The sequence below is a fragment of the Coregonus clupeaformis genome, chromosome 6 (genome assembly GCF_020615455.1).
Source record: "Coregonus clupeaformis isolate EN_2021a chromosome 6, ASM2061545v1, whole genome shotgun sequence".
In the NCBI taxonomy this organism is placed as follows: domain Eukaryota; kingdom Metazoa; phylum Chordata; class Actinopteri; order Salmoniformes; family Salmonidae; genus Coregonus; species Coregonus clupeaformis.
The window spans coordinates 19,416,518-19,439,287 of NC_059197.1; the positions used below are offsets into that span (position 1 = coordinate 19,416,518).

Sequence of the window (22,770 nt, forward strand, 5' to 3'; positions counted from 1 at the left end):
GTAGGCCTCCTTGCTCGCACACACTTTTTCAGTTCTGCCCACACATTTCCTATAGGATTGAGGTCAGGGCTTTGTGATGGCCACTCCAATACCTTGACTTTGTTGTCCTTAAGCCATTTTGCCACAACTTTTGAAGTGTGCTTGGGGTCATTGTTCATTTGGAAGACCCATTTGCGACCAAGCATTAATATCCTGACTGATGTCTTGATGTTGCTTCAATATATCCACATCATTTTCCTTCCTCATGATGCCATCTATTTTGTGAAGTGCACCAGTCCCTCCTGCAGCAAAGCACCCCCACAGCATGATGCTGCCACCGCTGTGCTTCACGGTTGGGATGGTGTTCTTCGGCTTGCAAGCGTCCCCCTTTTTCCTCCAAACATAATGATGGTCAGTATGGCCAAACAGTTCTATTTTTGTTTCATCAGACCAGAGGACATTTCTCCAAAAAGTAAGATCTTTGTCCCCATTTGCAGTTGCAAACCGTAGTATGGCTTTTTTATGGCGGTTTTGGAGAAGTGGCTTCTTCCTTGCTGAGCGGCCTTTCAGGATATGTCGATATAGGACTCGTTTTACTGTGGATATAGATAATTTTGTACCTGTTTCCTCCAGCATCTTTACAAGGTCATTTGCTGTTGTTCTGGGATTGATTTGCACTTTTTGCACCAAAGTACGTTCATCTCTAGGAGACAGAATGCGTCTCCTTCCTGAGCGGTTTGACGGCTGCGTGGTCCCATGGTGTTAATACTTGCGTACTATTGTTTGAACGTGGTACCTTCGGGCGTTTGGAAATTGCTCCCAATGATGAACCAGACTTGTGGAGGTCTACAATTTTTTTCTGAGGTCTTGGCTGATGTCTTTTGATTTTCCCATGATGTCAAGCAAAGAGGCACTGAGTTTGAAGGTAGGCCTTGAAATACATCCACAGGTACACCTCCAATTTACTCAAATGATGTCAATTAGCCTATTCTGACATTTTCCAAGCTGTTTAAAGGCACAGTCAACTTAGTGTTTGTAAACTTCTGACCCACTGGAATTGTGATAAAGTGAATTATAAGTGAAATAATCTGTCTGTAAACAATTGTTGGAAAAATTACTTGTCATGCACAAAGTAGATGTCCTAACCGACTTGCCGAAACTATAGTTTGTTAACAAGAAATTTGTGGAGTGGTTGAAAAACAAGTTTTAATGACTCCAACCTAAGTGTATGTAAACTTCCGACTTCAATTGTACATATTATCTCGACTAACCGGTGCCCCCACACATTTGCTCGGTACCAGAACCACCTGTATATTACATTTACATTTTAGTCATTTAGCAGACGCTCTCTGGCCCAGAGCGACTTACAGTTAGTGAGTGCATACATTATTATTATTTTTTTTTTCTTCATAATGGCCCCCCGTGGGAATCGAACCCACAACCCTGGCGTTGCAAACGCCATGCTCTACCAACTGAGCTACATCCCTGCCGGCCATTTCCTCCCCTACCCTGGATGACGCTGGGCCAATTGTGCGGCGCCCCATGGGTCTCCCGGTCGCGGCCGGCTACGACAGAGCCTGGATTCGAACCAGGATCTCTAGTGGCACAGCTAGCACTGCGATGCAGTGCCTTAGACCACTGCGCCACTCGGGAGGCGCACAATAGCCTCGCTATTGTTATTTTTACTGCTGCTCTTTCATTATTTGTTACTTTTGTTTCGTATTATTTTATATTGTTTTTTGGGGGGGTGGGGGGGTATTCTTAACTTCATTGTTGGTTAAGGGCTTGTAAGTAAACATTTCACTGTAAGGTCTACACCTGTTGTATTTGGCGCATGTGACAAATACAATTTGATTTAATAAGAATTGAGAGATCCGAGAGAGCCATGTGAGTGAGAGGTGCTTCGGAGCACAGCAGCCGGGAGAAGGGAATTATAATTATTATATTCAGCCCAAGGGCACAACGGCCACTTTGGCTGCAAAAAGCATGGATTTTTTAGGGGGCATTATGGCCTCACAAGTGGGATGCCTGGTGAGAATATTATCAAGTGCTTGTCAAATTGTAAATGAGAGACTGAAGTTTGTGCAGCTTGAACAAGTAACAAATCAGAGGTCATGCCTTTCATGCGACTTTTTTCCTGTCATGCAGCCTTAGAGTGTATTATAATTCAAAACATAGCCCAACGTTTGTATCACAACTAAATTTGCATAAATAACTCTAAATTAATCATATAGGAGGACCAGTTTCTTTGATAACCGCTCAACACAGAATAGCCACATGTGCAAACTTCCTTTGAAATTGTTTGGAGAAAATATACTTAATATTTTATTGAGCTATGATCAATTGTATTCATACTATAAAAAACAATGCCAGGGAATTCTAAACACATCTTGTCTGCTAAATGAACTAGTGTAGCCCACAGCCATTTGGCATAGCCAGATCAGGGCCTAACAAAAGGACAACTCAGAGTATGCTATTCTGTTCTTCTGAAATAGACTACATTTTCTTCATATCATGCTTCTTTAGACCTGTCTAAAATAAATAATGGATTTATTGTGATGGTGTAGGCTATATTACATGGATTTATTATACTTTTTTTAATGTAGCTGTTCCAAAGGTCTGCATCAGTGGCTTGTAGGCTATGGGTGGAAGCCAGGAGATGCTAAACGTGTTTATGTTAATTAACGGTAAATTACCTTACATTTTAGACATTTACATTTTAGTCATTTAGATGAGCAATGAGCAATTAGGGTTAAGTGCCTTGCTTAAGGGCACATCGACAGATTTTTCACCTAGTCGGCTCGGGGATTAGAACCAGCGACCTTTCGGTTACTGGCACAACGCTCTTATTTGCTTGACAATCACCTGCTGACAAAATGTTATGACCGCCACAGCCCTACTTGTCCTGTGCTAATAACGATAAAAACGGGTTTGCATATATTTTGTTTATCTGTAATCTGCCATGTCCAATTTCATGTAAATTAAGGTTACATTAGCAATGGCTAAGCCACCAGTGGCTGAACTGGGTTGCCTGTCAAGGCTATCATACTGGAAGGTACTGTGTATTACAGGTTTGCTGTGTATGTTGTCAACTAACTTGGGATCTGGTTGTTTTTTTGTGATTTTTATTTCTCTATGCACACTCTCAGGACTCTACACACTGACACTCCAACACGCACACACATTTATACTGACTACATGCACACACGTATACTATAATAATTTACACTGATGCTACTCTGTTTATCATATATCCTGAAGCCTAGGCACCTTACCCCTATACATTCGGAAAGTATTCAGACCCCTTGACTTTTTCCACATTTTGTTAGGTTACAGCCTTATTCTAAAATTGATTACATCGTTTTTTCCCCTCATCAATCTACACAATACCCCATAATGACAATACCCCATAATGACAAAACCAGCAACACGGTTTCAGAAATGTCAGACCCTTTACTCAGTACTTTCTTGAAGCACCTTTGGTAGCGATTAGACTTGAGGCTTCTTGGGTATGGTGCTACAAGCTTGGAACACCTGTATTTGAGGAGTTTCTCCCATTCTTCTCTGCAGATCCTCTCAAGCTCTCAGGTTGGAATGGAGAGCGTTGCTGCACAGCTATTTTCAGGTTTCTCCAGAGATGTTCGATCGGGTTCAAGTCCGAGCTCTGCCTGGGCCACTCAAGGAAATTCAAAGACTTGTCCCGAAGCCACTCCTGCGTTGTCTTGGCTGTGTGCTTAGGGTCGTTGTCCTGTTGTAAGGTGAACCTTCGCCCCAGTCTGAGGTCCTGAGCAATCTGGAGCAGGTTTCCAAGGATCTCTCTGTACTTTGCTCCGTTCATCTTTGCCTCGATCCTGACTAGTCTCCCAGTCCCTGCCGCTGAAAAACATCCCCACAGCATGATTCTACCACCACCATGCTTCACCGTAGGGATGGTTCCAGGCTTCCTCCAGAAGTGACGCTTGGCATTAAGGCCAAAGAGTTCAGTCTTGGTTTCTTCAGACCAGGTAATCTTGTTTCTCATGGTCAGAGTCTAGGTGCCTTTTGGCAAACTCCAAACAGGCTGTCGTGCCTTTTACTGAGGAGTGGCTTCTGTCTGGCCACTACCATAAAGGCCTGCGTGGTGGAGTGCTGTAGAGATGGTTGTCCTTCTGGAAGGTTATCCCATTTCCACAGAGGAACTCTAGAGCTCTGTCAGAGTGACCATCAGGGTCTTGGTCACCTCCCTGACCCAAGGTCCTTCTCCCCCGATTGCTCAGTTTGGCCGGGCGGCCAGCTCTACGAAGAGTCTTGGTGGTTCCAAACTTCTTCCATTTAAGAATGAGGCCACTGTTCTTGGGGACCTTCAATGCTGCAGAAATGTTTTGGTACCATTCCCCAGATCTGTGTCTCAACACAATCCTGTCTCGGAGCTCCACTGACAATTCCTTCGACCTCATGGCTTGGTTTTTGCTCTGACATGCACTGTCAACTGTGGGACCTTTTTATATAGACAGATGTGTGCCTTTCCAAGTAATATCCAATCAATTGAATTTACCACAGGTGGACTCCAAGTTATAGAAACATCTCAAGGATGAACAATGGAAACAGGATGCACCTGAGCTCAATTTCGAGTCTCATAGCAAAGGGTCTGAATACTTATGTAAATAAGGTATTTGTTGTTTTGTAATACATTTGCAAAAACTTCTAAACCTGTTTGTAGATTATTAAAAAAAAAAATCCATTTTAGAATAAGGCTGTAACGTAACAATGTGGAAAAAGTCAAGGGGTCTGAATACTTTTTTATATACAGTGCCTTCGGAAAGTATGTGGACACCCCTTCAAATTAGTTGATTCGGCTATTTCATCCACACCCGTTGCTGACAGGTTTATAAAATCAAGCACACAGCCGTACAATCTTCAAAGCCAGACATTGGCAGTAGAATGGCGTTACTGAAGAGCTCAGTGACTTTCAACGTGGCACAGTCATAGGATGCCAAATTTCCAATAAGTCAGTTTGTAAAATGTCTGCCCTGCTATAGCTGCCCCGGTCAACTGTAAGTGCTGTTATTGTGAAGTGGAAACTTCTAGGAGCAACAATGCCTGAGCCGCGAAGTAAATCGTCTGTCCTCGGCGGCAACACGCACTACCGAGTTCCAAACTGCCTCTGGAAGCAACGTCAGCACAAGAGCTGTTCGTCGGGAGCTTTGTGAAATGGGTTTCCATGGCCGAGCAGCCACACACAAGCCTAAGATCACCCTATGCAATGCCAAGCGTCAGCTAGGGTGGTGTAAAGCTCACCGCCATTGGACTCTGGAAGCAGTGGAAATGTGTTCTCTGGAGTGATTAATCACGCTTCCCCGTCTGGCAGTCCGACGGCTGTATCTGGGATTGGCGGATGCCAGGAGAACGCTACCTGCCCGAATGCATAGTGCCAACTGTAAAGTTTGGTGGAGGAGGAATAATGGTCTGGGGCTGTTTTTCATGGTTTGGGCTAAACCACTTAGTTCCATTGAAAGGAGATCTTAACGCTACAGCATACAACGACATTCTAGACGATTCTGTGCTTCCAACTTTGGGGCAACAGTTTGGAGAAGGCCCTTTCCTGTTTCAGCATAACAATGCCCTCAAGCACAAAGCGAGGTCCATGCAGAAATGGGTTGTCGAGGTTGGTGTAGCTGAACTTGACTGGCCTGCACAGAGCCCTGACCTCAACCCCATCGAACATCTTTGGGATGTGCTGAAATAAAACGCACAAAAAGCTTATTTCTCTCATTTTGTGCACAAATTTGTTACATCCCTGTTAGTAAACATTTCTCTTTTGCCAAGATAAGCCGTACACTTGACAGGTGTGGCATATCAAGAAGCTAATTAACCAGCATGATCATTGCACAGGTGCACCTTGTGCTGGGGACAAAAAGAGAACTCTAAAATTGCAGTTTTGTCACACAACACAATGCCACAGATGTCTCAAGGTTTGAGGGAGAGTGCAATTGGCATGCTGACTGCAGGAATGTCCACCAGAGCATTTGCCAGATAATTAATTGATAATTTCTCACCCCATAAGCTGCCTCCGACGTTGTTTTAGAGAATTTGGCAGTACGTCCAACCGGCCTCACATCCGCAGACCACGTGTAACCACGCTGGCCCATGACCTCCGCATCTGACTTCTTCACCTGCGGGATCGTCTGAGACCAGACAGCTGATGAGTATTTCTGTCTGTAAGAAAGCCCTTTTGTGGGAAAAAAAACTAATTCTGGTTGGCTAGGCCTGGCTCCCCAGTGGGTGGGCCTATGCCCTTCAAGGCCCAACCATGGCTGCACCCCTGCCCAGTCATTTGAAATTCATATATTAGGGCCTAATATTTTTCAATTGACTGATTTTCCTTTTATATGAACTAACTCAGTAAAATTGTTGCGTTTTTATATTTTTGTTCAGTTTACACAGTGGTCAGTGTATTAGGTACACCCACCTAGTACCGGGTTGGACCCTCCATTGCCTCCAGATCAGCCTGAATTCTTCACGGCATTGAAACGTTGCTCAATTGGTATCAAGGGACCTAATGTGTGCCAGGAAACATTCCCCACACTACACCACCGCCACTAGCCTGGATCGTTGATACCAGGCAGGGATGGGGCCATGGACTCATGCTGCTTATGCCAAATCCTGACTCTGCCATCAGCATGACGCATCAGGAACCGGGAATCGTTGGACCAGGCAATGCTTTTCCACTCCTTAATTGTCAAATCAAATCAAATTGTATTGGTCACATGCGCCGAATACAACAGGTGCAGACATTACAGTGAAATGCTTACTTACAGCCCTTAACCAACAGTGCATTTATTTTTAACAAAAAAAGTAAAAATAAAACAACAACAAAAAAAGTGTTGAGAAAAAAAAGAGCAGAAGTAAAATAAAGTAACAATAGGGAGGCTATATATACAGGGGGGTACCGTTGCAGAGTCAATGTGCGGGGGCACCGGCTAGTTGAGGTAGTTGAGGTAATATGTACATGTGGGTAGAGTTAAAGTGACTATGCATAAATAATTAACAGAGTAGCAGCAGCGTAAAAAGGATGGGGGTGGGGGGGCAGTGCAAATAGTCCGGGTAGCCATAATTAGCTGTTCAGGAGTCTTATGGCTTGGGGGTAGAAGCTGTTGAGAAGTCTTTTGGACCTAGACTTGGCACTCCGGTACCGCTTGCCGTGCGGTAGCAGAGAGAACAGTCTATGACTAGGGTGGCTGGAGTCTTTGACAATTTTGAGGGCCTTCCTCTGACACCGCCTGGTATAGAGGTCCTGGATGGCAGGAAGCTTGGCACCAGTGATGTACTGGGCCGTACGCACTACCCTCTGTAGTGCCTTGCGGTCGGAGGCCAAGCAGTTGCCATAACAGGCGGTGATGCAACCAGTCAGGATGCTCTCGATGGTGCAGCTGTAGAATTTTTTGAGGATCTGAGGACCCATGCCAAATCTTTTCAGTCTCCTTAGGGGGAATAGGCTTTGTCGTGCCCTCTTCACGACTGTCTTGGTGTGTTTGGACCATGATAGTTCGTTGGTGATGTGGACACCAAGGAACTTGAAGCTCTCAACCTGTTCCACTACAGCCCCTTCGATGAGAATGGGGGCGTGCTCAGTCCTCTTTTTTTTCCTGTAGTCGACAATCATCTCCTTTGTCTTGGTCACGTTGAGGGAGAGGTTGTTGTCCTGGCACCACACGGCCAGGTCTCTGACCTCCTCCCTATAGGCTGTCTCATCGTTGTTGGTGATCAGGCCTACCACTGTTGTGTCGTCGGCAAACTTAATGATGGTGTTGGAGTCGTGCCTGGCCATGCAGTCATGGGTGAACAGAGAGTACAGGAGGGGACTGACCACGCCCCCGTGTTGAGGATCAGTGTGGCAGATGTGTTGTTACCTACCCTTACCACCTTGGGGCGGCCCGTCAGGAACTCCAGGATCCAGTTGCAGAGGGAGGTGTTTAGTCCCATGATCCTTAGCTTAGTGATGAGCTTAGAGGGCACTATGGTGTTGAATGCTGAGCTGTAGTCAATGAATAGCATTCTCACGTAGGTGTTCCTCTTGTCCAGGTGGGAAAGGGCAGTGTGGAGTGCAATAGAGATTGCATCATCTGTGGATCTGTTGGGGCGGTATGCAAATTGGAGTGGGTCTAGGGTTTCTGGGATAATGCTGTTGATGTGAGCCATGACCAGCCTTTCAAAGCACTTCATGGCTACAGACGTCAGTGCTACGGGTCGGTAGTCATTTAGGCAGGTTATCTTAGAGTCCTTGGGCACGGGGACTATGGTGGTCTGCTTGAAACATGTTGGTATTACAGACTCAGTCAGGGACATGTTGAAAATGTCAGTGAAGACACTTGCCAGTTGGTCAGCACATGCTCGGAGTACACGTCCTGGTAATCCGTCTGGCCCTGCGGCCTTGTGAATGTTGACCTGCTTAAAAGTCTTACTCACATCGGCTACGGAGAGCGTGATCACATAGTCATCCGGAACAGCTGGTGCTCTCATGCATGCTTCAGTGTTGCTTGCCTCGAAGCGAGCATAGAAGTGGTTTAGCTCGTCTGGTAGGCTTGTGTCACTGGGCAGCTCGCGGCTGTGCTTCCCTTTGTAGTCTGTAATAGTTTTCAAGCCCTGCCACATCCGACGAGCGTCAGAGCCAGTGTAGCACGATTCAATCTTAGTCCTGTATTGACTCTTTGCCTGTTTGATGGTTCGTCAGCGGTCATAGCGGGATTTCTTATAAGCGTCTGGGTTAGAGTCCCGTTCCTTGAAAGCGGCAGCTCTACCCTTTAGCTCAGTGCGGATGTTTCCTGTAATCCATGGCTTCTGGTTGGGGTATGTACGTACGGTCACTGTGGGGACGACATCATCGATGCACTTATTGATGAAGCCAGTGACTGATGTGGTGTACTCCTCAATGCTGTCTGAAGAATCCCGGAACATGTTCCAGTCTGTGCTAGCAAAACAGTCCTGTAGCTTAGCATCTGCGTCATCTGACCACTTTTTTATTAACCGAGTCACTGGTGCTTCCTGCTTTAGTTTTTGCTTATAAGCAGGAATCAGGAGGATAGAGTTATGGTCAGATTTGCCAAATGGAGGGCGAGGGAGAGCTTTGTATGCGTCTCTGTGTGTGGAGTAAAGGTGGTCTAGAGTTTTTTTCCTCTGGTTGCACATTTAACATGCTGGTAGAAATTAGGTAGAATGGATTTAAGTTTCCCTGCATTAAAGTCCCCGGCCACTAGGAGCGCTGCATCTGGATGAGCGTTTTCCTGTTGATTTATGGCCTTGTACAACTCATTCAGTGCAATCTTAATGCCTGCATTGGTTTGTGGTGGTAAATAGACAGCTATGAAAAATATAGATGAAAACTCTCTTTGTAAATAGTGTGGTCTACAGCTTATCATAAGATACTCTACCTCAGGCGAGCAAAACCTCGAGACTTCCTTAGTATTTGATTTTGTGCACCAGCTGTTGTTTACAAATATACACAGACCGCCACCCCTTGTCTTACAGGAGTCAGCCGTTCTATCCTGACGATGTAGCGTATAGCCCGCTAGCTGTATGATATCCATGTCGTCGTTCAGCCACGACTCGGTGAAACATAAGATATTACAGTTTTTAATGTCCCGTTGGTAGGATAACCGTAATCTTAGGTCATCCAATTTATTTTCAAATGATTGAACGTTGGCTAATAGGATTGATGGAAGAGGCAGTTTACTCGCTCGCCGTCGGATCCTTACAAGGCACCCCGATCTACGTCCACGATATCGCCGTCTCTTCCTCACGCGAATGACGGGGATTTGGGCCTTGTCGGGTGTCTGTATGATATCCTTTGCGGCCGCCTCGTTGAAGAAAAAATCTTCGTCCAATACGAGGTGAGTAATCGCTGTCCTGATATCCAGAAGCTCTTTTTGGTTATAAGAGACGATGGCAGAAACATTATGTACAAAATAAATTACAACTAACGCGGAAAAACACACATAGTACAATTGGTTAGAGGGCTGTAAAACGGCAGCCATCTTCTCCGGCGCCACTTTGGCGCCACTTTGTGTCGGTGATCGCGTGCCCACTGGAGCCGTTTTCTTGTTTTTAGCTGATAGGAGTGGAACCCAGTGTAGTCGGTGTTTGTCACGGATGGGCTATTGCAGCAGACAACGAGTTGTGCGTTCAGTTATGCCGTTCTGCACACCACTGTTGTACTGCGCCGTTATTGCCCGTTTCTTGCCATTCTCCTTCGACCTCTCTCATCAACAAGCTTTTTTCACCCACAGGACTGCTGCTGACTGGATGTTTTTTGTTTGTTGCATCATTCTTGGGTAAACGCTAGACAATAGCATGCGTGAAAAGCCCAGGAGGCCGGCCGTTTCTGAGATATTGGAACCAGCATGCCTGGCAACGTCGATCATACCACGCTCAGTCGCTTATGTCACTCATTTTGCCCATTTCTAATGTTCAATCGAACAGTAACTTAATGCCTCTGCCTGCTTTATATAGCAAGCCACGGCAACGTGACTCACTGTCTGTAGGAGCTAACCATTTTCTTGAATGTGGTGTACCTAATAAACTGTTGCTTTTTTACTTGTTTTTTTATTCTACCTTATTTTTAGTACTACATTGCTATGGATTACTGCATTGTTGGGTTTGGAGCTTGCAAGAAAGCCATTTCATTTTACTTGAAACTTGGTATGGTGTAGTCTAGTGGTGATCTGAGTCCCTATGCCCCCCCCCCCCTGGTATGTGACACACACACAACCCACCTACAGGTGATGGATGCCTCTTTCCATAGTGGAGGAGAGATGCAGCAAAACAATCATTCATCTCTTCCCCAGATCTGAGGGTGAAAGAGAGGCTCCTGGAAAAGACTTATGCCCACACATTTCTATACTCATACTGTACTGAACATGCATGCTGAAACTGTGGTACCATACACAGGCACGCAACAGCATATTGACTGCTGTGAGCACTTATTCATGTCCATATTGGTAGGTTGGTTCTGGTAACCATCTATATTTGTGATGAGTGGAATGACAATCTATATGCATTGCACATCTTTCTGGTCTTGGATATTGAGACCAATTACATACAGTTGAAGTCGGAAGTTTACATACACTTAGGTTGGAGGCATTAAAACTAGTTTTTCAACCACTCCACACATTTCTTGTTAACAAACTATAGTTTTGGCAAGTTGGTTAGGACATCTACTTTGTGCATGACACCTATTATTTCCAAGAATTGTTTACAGACAGATTATTTCACTTATAATTCACTGTATCACAATTCCAGTGGGTCAGAAATGTACATACACTAAGTTGACTGTGCCTTTAAACAGCTTGGAAAATTCCAGAAAATGATGTCTTGGCTTTAAAAGTTTCTGATAGGCTAATTGACATCATTTGAGTCAATTGGAGGTGTACCAGTGGATGTATTTCAAGGCCTACCTTCAAAGTCAGTGCCTCTTTGCTTGACATCATGGGAAAATCCAAAGAAATCAGACAAGACCTCAGATAAAAAATTGTAGACCTCCACAAGTCTGGTTCATCCTTCCCAAACGCCTGAAGGTACCACGTTCATCTGTACAAACAATAGTACGCAATTATAAACACCATGGGGCAGCCGTCATACCGCTCAAGAAGGAGATGCGTTCTGTCTCCTAGAGATGAACGTACTTTGGTGCGAAAAGTGCAAATCAATCCCAGAACAACCGCAAAGGAACTTGTGAAGATGCTGGAGGAAACAGGTATATCCACAGTAAAACGAGTCCTATATCGACATAACCTGAAAGGCGGCTCAGCAAGGAAGAAGCCACTGCTCCAAAACCGCCATAAAAAAGCCAGACTACGGTTTGCAACTGCACATGGGGACAAAGAGCGTACTTTTTGGAGAAATGTCCTCTGGTCTGATGAAACAAAAATAGAACTGTTTGGCCATAATGACTATCGTTTTGTTTGGAGGTAAAAGGGGGTGCTTGCAAGCCGAAGAACACCATCCCAACCGTGAAGCACGGGGGTGGCAGCATCATGCTGTGGGGGTGCTTGCTGCAGGAGGGACTGGTGCACTTCACAAAATAGTTGGCATCATGAGGAAGGAAAATTATGTGGATATATTGAAGCAACATCTCAAGACATCAGTCAGGAAGTTAAAGCTTGGTTGCAAATCGGTCTTCCAAATGGACAATGACCCCAAGCAGGGACGGCCTGTTCAATAGGGCGATATGGGCGACGCACTGCCAAACGGGAAAAGGAAGGGATTTTTTTTCTAATCAATTATATCACGGCAACAGTAGTTATCAGTGTTCACGTCTGATCTGCCAGCCACTAAATGTCAAATCAGGCTAAAGTCGTGCTTCAAATGGCCCCGCCCGTTTTTGGGGCGATTTCAGTCAAGTTGAAAATCGCCCAGAAGTCTCTCATAGCCTGTCATGTAAAATCTATTTTTTTCCAATTTCAAAGCTTTCAATACATTCTCTATGGGTGTCTGTGGGCTTGCACTTACGCGCTTTCGTCATACGTGACGTAACCATGAACGTAACTAAGACAATAGCGGCTAGCAGCGTCTCTGTTGCGACCTGCAGTGTGGCGTTATTTTATGTTTTTAATTTGTAGACTTAGTTTACAAACATTCTGCCAACCATGGATTTCCAGTGGTTGGTTTTGGACTGATCTTGTTGATCGTGTACATACCCGCTACGAACGGACTAAATAATGAAAACGCTGCTGGCAGCGGAATCCCAATACAGCTGGGAGACTTGGCTGGATGACAGAGTCCCGGACAGAGAAGTGGAGCCGGCCGGCTTCACCCTGGTCAGAGCGGACCGCGATCCTGGTAAGAGAGCGACTCTGTACCCCGACATTGAACTGCTTTCTGTGTCATTGCGACCTTACTATCTGCCCCGTGAGTTCCCCCAATTGTTTGTTACCGTTGTGTACTGTTGATAATCACAAGTTTACTGGAGAACTGAGACCAAGTAGAGACTTTGGACAGGGTGGAAATGGTATAATAAAGGCAGTTTATTCAGAGGTAAAGATATCTGGAATCGCGTGCACGGACTCGTTCGTCAAACTCTTAGGGAGAAGAGAGCCCCGAAAACATTGTGTGCAGACATTTTATACAATAAATGATGTAGGTTGAATCTAGTAGTTCTGATCTTCTGATTGGTCCTGATGAGTTGGGCGAGGTCCCCTCCACTGTTGCATTGGCTCTGAGTCGGGTTCTCTGTCTTCAAATGTTCAGCCTAAAGAGAGGGGATTTTTGTGTGTGTGTGTGTGTTTAACAGTGATGATGTGTGTGTGTGTGTGTGTTATCAGTGATGATGTGTGTGTGTGTGTGTGTGTGTCCTCAGAGCAAGAACTCGTGAGTTGGAAGAACTGAGAGACCTATGGCGTGGGTGTTGTCCTTGGCCACCTGCTGACAAGGCTGACAAGATAGGACTCTTTTGTCCATTGTTATAGGATAGGAACAGCATTGATTGAAAACAAACGCCCAACACAAAATGGGTCATGCACAAGATTTTAGTCAGACCAAGCTATAACATTATATATTTACTACGACAGTACATTCAACCAAAAGCTAATATAACAAAGGCATCAGAGATTATTTATAATCTGTCACAGAAACTGGAATCCATCTCCCCAGATCAGTCAATAAATGCTTCTGGTATTGACTTATATGCTGCCCCTGTCTTCATGTTGTTGCTGGACATATCTTTTTTTAAATGTGTGTAGGTCACCTAAATCATCAGAAAAATTGCCCCTCCTGAGAATTTTTTCAGGAGCCGCCACTGACCCCAAGCATACTTCCAAAGTTGTGGCAAAATGGCTTAAGGACAACAAAGTCAAGGTACTGGAGTGGCCATCACAAAGCCCTGACCTCAATCCTATAGAACATTTGTGGGCAGAACTGAAAAAGCATGTGCGAGCAAGGAGGCCTACAAACCTGACTCAGTTACACCAGTTCTGTCAGGAGGAATGGGCCAAAATTCACCCAACTTATTGTGGGAAGCTTGTGGAAGGCTACCTCAAATGTTTGACCCAAGTTAAACAATTTAAAGGCAATGCTACCAAATACTAATTGAGTGTATGTAAACTTCTGACCCACTGGGAATATGATGAAATAAATAAAAGCTGATTAATCATTCTCTCTACTATTATTCTGACATTTCACATTCTTAAAATAAAGTTGTGATCCTAACTGACCTAAGACAGGGAATTTTTACTAGGATTAAATGTCAGGAATTGTGAAAAACTGAGTTTAAATGTACTTGGCTAAGGTGTATGTAAACTTCGGACTTCAACTGTATCTATTACTCACACTTAACGTAACTGTGTGTTTTAGTGTATTAGTCAGTCGGCAGGCTCTTTCATGTTAATCTTGATGTACAGCATGTTCACACCCCCCCCCCCCTAAATCAGATGAGACCGGACAGGGCATGCAAAAGACCACTGATATGGTTTTGCATGAGTCTGAACTGAAGGAGAGCAGAGGGGAGCAGGAAAGCACAGTTTGACTGGAATGGAAAATGGAGAGATGGATACAGGGAAATGGACTGCGACAAAGCGAGAGGGATGGAGGGAGAAACGAGGAGAGGGGGATGGAGGGAGAGAGGGATCAATAAAAGTAGAGAGGGAGACAGATGGATTGTCTCTCCCTCCCGGAGGACCTGAGCCCTAGGACCATGCCTCAGGACTACCTGGCCTGATGACTCCTTGCTGTCCCCAGTCCACCTTGTCGTGCTGCTGCTCCAGTTTCAACTCTTCTTCCTGCGTCTTTGGAACCCTGACCTGTTCACCGGACTTGCTACCTTGTCCCAGACCTCCTGTTTTCAAGTCTCTCTCTCTACCGCACCTGCTATTTCAACCTCTAAATGCCCGACTATGAAAGGCCAAGTGACATTTACTCCTGATGTACTGACCTGTTGCAACCTCTGCAACCACTGTGATTTATTGTTTGACCCTGCTGGTCATCTATGAACGTTTGAACATCTTGGAGAAAAATCTGGCCTTAATGGCCATGTACTGTTATAATATCCACCTGGCACAGCCAGAAGGGGACTGGCGACCCCTCAGAGCCCGGCTCCTCTATAGGTGTCTTCCTAGGTTTCTGCCTTTCTATGGCGTTTTTAATAGCCATCGTGCTTCTACATCTGCATTGCTTGCTGTTTGGGGTTTTAGGCTGGGTTTCTGTATAGCACTTTGACATCTGCTGATGTAAAAAGGGCTTTATAAATACATTTGATTGGAGACATGGGAGTAAGACTGGGGAAAAAATGGATCTGACAGTGAGAATTATTTTTAAAAGACTGATTACAATTTCCCTCCTTTTTTAAAATCAATTATAGTTTGAGACGGGCACTTCTAACCTTGACAGTTATCATCAGTAGCCGCCTATAAAGATAATAGAAAATTGTTGATTTTATGAGAACGATGGTAGCATTGATAATTAGAGAGTGAGCGAGAGTCCGGGGCAGCTTTTGAGAAATATGTATGATTCTCCTCGTGTGTCTAAGTGGCAGATCAACGCGTTCCTAATTTGCATTACAGAGAAATAGAGTAGCATGACGGACCACTTGGATTCAGCCAACTCTAACACAAAGCACTGCCCCAAACAAACTATCTGTATCATGTTAGTCATGTGCTGTTCAGATCAAGCCCCTAGTCCCCTGTGACGTAGATCTGAAAGGATGGGAGTTTAGTAAAGTTCTAATAATCATGTATGGCATTAATTGGGTTTTCCTACCAGGTTGGTCTTTCAGTTTCGTTCAGCGGATGGTCAGGTTAACGATAGTCTTGTAGGTCGAGAGATCGCTGTGTCGTCGCTAAATCATGCACCCGGAAGCAGGAAGTATTTCCTCCAGGATGTCAGTGAGACCTCACCCCTCACCCAAGCTGCCACTCCACTCCTTTTTTCTCGTCTGTTTTACAGTCTGTTCTATCTGGCATGCAAAGTGTTGTACCCGTTGTCTGGGTCAGACACAGGGCAGTCTCGGGGGCTCCAATCTACAGACGGACCCACAAAGATAATTCTCACCCTGACTGACCTGCTTAGAATAGTCAGTCATGTATCACTTCCCCCTTCTCATCTCAGCCTAATGGAACAGCAGGACTTGACAATAACGCTTGCTTGGGGGGCAAATACAAAAAATAGTTGGACAAGAAGAATATAGATTTAAGGTATCAAATAATTAAGCTACTCCAATCAGAATTGGATCAGTGTCGTCCGGATGCAATGTGTTGCACACTGTCCTCCCAATCTCTGCAGAGCGCATCGGCCTATAATATTGTAGTCCTGCATAGACTGGCACGAGCGGTCTTTCAATCATGCAGTCGAGATGTTTTTGAGATCATAGCGACCCTTGCCGCGTGCACATTTGTTGATATTCATCGCTAGTTAGTGAGTTATTTAGCCAGTTTGATGTACAACACACTAACTAGATAACCAGCCAAACTACACTGTTTTGAATTGGCTATCTAGCTGCTTAACTATGTAGCTATTAGCATGTATTAATGTCGCTGTCGCGTCCGATGTCCTAAAATAACTTTCCACTGGCACCGTGTATATCTGCAAATGGCCGACACGCAGTTGATACGGTTCCTCAGTTGATGAATCCAATGCTGCATACTCCGGTTGTAAAACCGTATGTATCTTGAGCTTCAATACTGGCCATGTAATTCTGACAAAGTTCAAAATGTATTAGAATAGCCTAATTGACAAGTAACTCCTATGCTGTCAAGATCTCCCCTGAACTCTACATATTTTAACCTTACAAATAGACACATCTTAGTTAGCTACCTCGCCCACCTTAGCCATTTGATCCCTGGTTCATTGAATGATAATTATTTGATAAAGACATAAAGTGTTTGGTTGTAATTGTAATGTTGCAGGGTGGCTAACCATCCTCCAGGAGGTCCCAGGAGAGCTACTGGGGTGCAGGCTTTTGCTCCAGCCCTGCATGAACACACCACATTGTAAAAAATCAGCTGCTCAACAGGTCCTTGATGAGCTGACTGGTGTGTTTGAGCAGGGTTGGCCAAAATCCTGCACACCCAGTAGCTTTCCAGATGGAGGGTTGACGGACCACGTGTTTTATACAGTCGCCTATCAGTGCAGTATTTTACTTTGGGTGGGGGGGTTTAAGTGCCTTGCTCAAGGCCACAACGGCAGGAGATACTGTGTAATAGATGGGATCAGAGACCAGCAGCCTTCCATTGTCAATACCAGTGATGATAATTAATGTTATTTTGTGAAGTGGTTCCTTGCATCATACAACACAATTTTGTATTGTGATTTGAGTAAAAAAAATATGTCCTACTTGTCCAAAGGACAAGAGGCAAAAAAAGGTTCATGTCAAGCCCTGAACAGCACCGAACAGAACAGAGGGGTGACCATAGGACCACCGGGAGAGGAGCAGCAGCAAGGAGCACAGGACGGCACAGGACGGCAAAACACAGGACAACACACGCCAGGACACGACAGGACAACATAGGACACGACAGGACAGGACAACATAGGACAGGACGGTACAAGAATTGCAACATCTAGAGGTAGTTGTTAATGGTAAAAGGCAGTGCTGTAAGGGTCTATGCTTCCTCAAAGACTATCCCCACCGTCATGGCTGCCTTGAGTTTGTTGCTTCTCCTGTTAGGCTATGTTTGCTAGGCAGCAGTAGCCTCAGTCTAGGCTTTGCCAGCAGGTGTGACTCGACTGTGGTCCCCGCACAGCGAGTCTGGTCGACCGGAAAACGATTGTGACTGAACAATGCTTCCCAAAGCCCCCCTGAGCACCGGCATATGCTGAACAATACACAAGTCCTTCAGTGTTCAGTCAATCACCGGCCAGCCATGACTAGTAATGCAGAGCTGGAAAATGTTATTTTTTGGACCTTTAAGAGTCAACACTAGCTCCGGTTTCACCAGTTTTCTCTGTGTAAACCGTTGCTAGTTGCCCAGTTCCAGCATTAATAATAGAATTGTCTTGTGTGTTCAGTGATGTGCTCTGCACAGGGCCTAGCGTTCCTCTAACCCACAAGATCCGGATCCCTACTTGCTCCTGCCACTCTGCACAATCTAATGTATATTTTGTTCTCAGCAGTTGGTCTTATCTGTGAAATTCTTTCTTCTGTACAACCTTCCCTATTATTAACTGCCATACTTTAAAATACGTAAATACGTAAATATAACTTTGCTTGCTCTGGCCTAGAGTTGGGCTGCTTGCAGTGACAGACCATATGCTGTAAATGTTTTATTCTCAGAGGTCGGTGTTTGTGCATGTTTTGCCTGTTGATGCATACAGTATTTGTGTTTGCCTGTTTATCTGTGATGTGTTTATGCTGTGTGTGTGTCAAGCTAGAATGGCAGGGCCCTGTTATGAGTAGAGGGCATCACATCCCTGTCCACATCACCCAGCTCTGTAGACTGGGTTGAGATTAGATGAGTGATAGCTGTCTGTCCATCCCTAACGGTGTCATCGCTCCCTGGGGGGTGTTTTGACGAGCTCAGTGACGCAGAATAAGCCAGGGCCAGGATCAAAGACTTGCAAAACTGAAATGATATTTGTCTCCCAAGGTTTTTCATTTTTAATTAGGGATGCTGTCAAAGGGCCAAGCTGAGCTACCCATAAATTATATTACAAACAATACACTGTGCCTGCTGCTACAGCAGTTAATGACTTTAGTTTGTGTGTGTGTGTGTGTAGCTAATTTAACTGCTAAAGTGAGCTGCTAACATGGTCCCCAATTAAGCCCGATGTCAATTGAAAGCTCACAGTGCATAGTGTGATCACAAAATACTACCATGTCATATATAGTTTTGGGGATTTAATTAGGTGGTCAGTGTGTTATGATCCACACTAACAAGCTACTAATTGGTTGTCAGTGTGACAGACCGGGTTTTGGACATGGGTCTCCGAGTCACAATACTATTTTAGCCCGCTGAGCTAAAGCCTAGAAATTTGAAAATGTAAGGCTATTGAAATCCACTTACACCAAAAGGGTTAGGGGCTACTGGGCTCGGGATTGAACTTCAGACTGCATAAGTCTTAAGTCCATAGTTTCTTCAATCAGTGATTGGCCTACATTAAGCAGACTTGCCCATTCGGCTAAGCTTTGTGGAAGCAGATCATGTCCCATGGTAAAACGGGCATGTCTATTCTCCCCAATTGTGTTTGCCTGCGCTTTGTTTGTTCAAAATGAATCCACATGCATCATTTCTAGTCTCCAAGGCTTTGTGGAGTACAATTAACTGACTGCTCCAAATTAGTTGAGAAATTACTGACAACAGGTGGAGTTTGTAGTGAAGTGAAGGTTTACTGTGCTTGCATCCTTATTTTAGTTCTCAGTCTCAGAGGATTCTCAGTCCGAGGCTCAGGGCTTTAAATGTTTGTTGTTATTAACATGAGAAACCATCTCTTAATATTTCATTACTTAATTATTCTTCCTGTTATCAGTCATAGGCCTATTAATGTGCTGTCTGCCAGGGTGGACCAGTAGTGGTTGGAACAGAGCCTCATGTCTCAGGATGATTTGTGTTCTTATATAGAGTCCCTCTGTCTGCAGGTTCATGCTGTCATCTCTGGCGGGCCGGCTTGGTATTTTGGGAGCTAAAGGGGGTGGTGAGGGGTAGAGAGGGGAAGGAGGGAGCAGGGAGGGGGGTATGAGATGCACCCAGGGTGATTCATCTCCATGCTGCACCGGCATGACACGCTGCTTTTTATTTCACAATTTAGTGTTTGTGCCTACGCCGCTATTCAGCCCAGCGCTCGTATACAAGTCAAGTACAGTCTGGGGGAGAAACTCACCCTGAGTGTTTTGTGGAGAGATGGAGAAAGAGGGAGCACAGGGTTGAAGGGAGGGAGATGAAGAGGTATTTTTATATCCCCAGTGGCTCACACTGATAAATGGCTGGCCCCGTCTTCCCACTGACGTACAAATGTCAAACCATTGAAAACAATACTCACTCTTCCAGCGTCTCTCTCCCCATGACCTGCAACGCACTCAATTGTACCATGGAGTTTTCATCCTCCACCACCTCGTCCTATAAATTGCGTTCCCAAGTGCATTTGAGCTAAATTGATGCAGCCTCAGTCACAGCGCTGCTATGATTAGTCTCTTCTATAATTGGAGAAGACTGAGAAAAGGGCAAGGTGAGGTCTGTCGTACCTTACCATTACATGTTGTTGGTTAGGGCTGTGACGATTATGGCATTTTGGGTAACTATTACTTGTCATGCAAAATAGCCACAGTTGGCATTTCTTTAAAAAAAATTGTGTTTATTGTAGTGCATCATAATGCCACGACATGCCTTATGGTATTGCTACAACATACCTAATGAATACAACAAAGCTTTGACACCCCTTGTGCTCATAAAATGATTACCAACTTTACCCGCTTCATGTAAAAATAAGAAACTGCTATTGGGTAAACTATATCTACTTGAAAATAAAGTTCAATCCCCCTCCCCCCTCAGTCATTTAGGGACTTACCTAAAGATAATGACTTTAGTGTTGAGAGAAACCAGTACCCAAACAAACAAGGAGGAATCAGACCTTTTTTTCCCCCCACTGTTTGTGTTTTTGCTGTGACCTTAGTGGCATTCTCATTTCAACACCCATTCAACCCTCATACCGGTCTGTCCACATAGTGGTTATTGATTTCAGTGCTGGAGTCAGGGTAACCTCGTGTGTGTAAGGCAGAGGGGGGGACACAGTAGAACAAGAAAGACCCTTACTGAAGAAGATTCAGTGAGTGAGTGAGGGGGAGGAAACAGGTGGTGAATTGTAAAGGAAGAGCAAAAAGAGGCATCAGTCTCTCGCTGTTCCAACCTGCTGCCTATCTCTCTCATCACTCCGTCTGTGTGTTTTTGCCTGTGGGCCTGATGTGCTGGGAGAGATGATGCCTCTAATCAGTAGATCAGTCATGATGATGATGCTGGACTGGAAGCCTGAGGGAAGGGCACTGTGATCTGCCCAGCACTTCCACCTTCTTTTTGTGCATTTTCCCATATGACGCAAAGTGCCCTCGATATAGATTGAAATCCCTTATTGTATGCACTATAGTCTGCCCTGCTATGGAAACATTTACATGTATGCTACAGTTGAAGTCAGAAGTTTACATACACCTTAGCCAAATACATTTAAACTCTGTTTTTCACAATTCCTGACATTTAATCCTAGTAAAAATTCCCTGTCTTAGGTCAGTTAGGATCACCACTTTATTTTAAGAATGTGAAATGTCCGAATAATAGTAGAGCGAGTGATTTATTTCAGCTTTTATTTATTTCATCACATTCCCAGTGAGTCAGAAGTTTATATACACTCAATTACTATTTGGTAGCATTGCCTTTAAATTGTTTAACTTGGGTCAAACATTTCGGGTAGCCTTCCACAAGCTTCCCACAATAAGTTGGGTGAATTTTGGCCCATTCCTACTGACAAAGCTGGTGTAACTGAGTCAGGTTTGTAGGCCTCCTTGCTCGCACATGCTTTTTCAGTTCTGCCCACAAATGTTCTATAGGATTGAGGTCAGGGCTTTGTGATGGCCACTCCAGTACCTTGACTTTGTTGTCCTTAAGCCATTTTGCCACAACTTTGGAAGTATGCTTGGGGTCATTGTCCATTTGGAAGACCGATTTGCGACCAAGCTTTAACTTCCTGACTGATGTCTTGAGATGTTGCTTCAATATATCCACATAATTTTCCTTCCTCATGATGCCATCTATTTTGTGAAGTGCACCAGTCCCTCCTGCAGCAAGCACCCCCACAGCATGATGTTGCCACCCCCGTGCTTCACAGTTGGGATGGCGTTCAATGCCAGGGTTGTGGGTTCGATTCCCACAGGGGACTAGTATGAAAACGTATGCACTCACTACTGTAAGTCGCTCTGGATAAGAGCGTCTGCTAAATGACTAAAATGTAAAAAATGAAATCTGTCTAAACAATTGTTGGAAAATTACTTGTCATGCACAAAGTATAGTTTGTTAACAAGACTATAGTTTGTTAACAAAACTATAGTTTGTTAACAAGAAATGTGTGTAGTGGTTGAGAAACAAGTTTTAATGACTCCAACATAAGTGTGTGTAAACTTCCGACTTCAACTGTACATATTACCTCGGATGAATGTTTTTTTGTTTGTTTTTAAGTCCTTTTTCTGCTCATTTGATGTTGAGCGTCCATTGGATTATTTTCCACAGGAATCTGAGAACCACACCACTATCTATTGGAGCACACTGGCATACCTGGAACTCTTTTGAACAAAACACAGTACCTTTTTTCAAGATAACTTTTAGTGTAGTGAAAAGGATGCTGCTGCTATTCAGCTGTGCTGTCTAACTGTTAAAAAGCCTCTGCTTATACTATCTTCCTTTTACAGTCTATAGATATCACATCCTGGGCCTGCTCCCACAGCTTTCACAAGGTTTTATTTAGCGCCTTGGCTACCAAATGGCCTTCTCTACAATCCTCATTTTTCTTAATTGCTGCTGACCCCTGGAGATGGAGAGAGAGTGAGCGGGGAGATTGTGAGGGAGAGGGGTGAAGGTAGCTGTAATGAGAAAGGTGTGATGTATTAATCAGGCCTGACATCTCTCATCCCCTCTAGTCTCATCAAGTGGCAGAGAGCCCCCAGTTCCGCCCGGCAACATCTGGAGACTCAGCAGGTGGATAGAAACTCCCCATTTTAAAAGGCTTCCACCCAGTGAATCCGGAGGCTGCAGCACTTTACATAGCAGATGGATGTAGTCTTGGCTGGGTAGTCTAGTCTAGTGTTTCACCAGGTGGTTGAGAATTGAAGTTACTGCTGGTTTAGAGGTTTGG

At 44.6% G+C, this 22,770-nt stretch overlaps 1 protein-coding gene across 2 annotated transcripts in view; it reads left to right on the forward strand.

Moving 5' to 3' along the window:
• The window catches only part of LOC121567699 (SPRY domain-containing SOCS box protein 4), a 56,708-nt gene that overhangs the window by 8,304 nt on the left and 25,634 nt on the right, over positions 1 to 22,770 (forward strand). The window contains exon 1 of one of the 2 annotated variants that reach the window (XM_041877920.2): positions 22,585 to 22,613. The exons of the other annotated variant lie outside the window; for it this stretch is intronic. The gene's annotated coding sequence lies outside the window, so the exon portion shown is untranslated. Of the gene's footprint in view, positions 1 to 22,584; positions 22,614 to 22,770 lie in introns of those variants that run through there. 2 annotated transcript variants of the gene reach the window in all.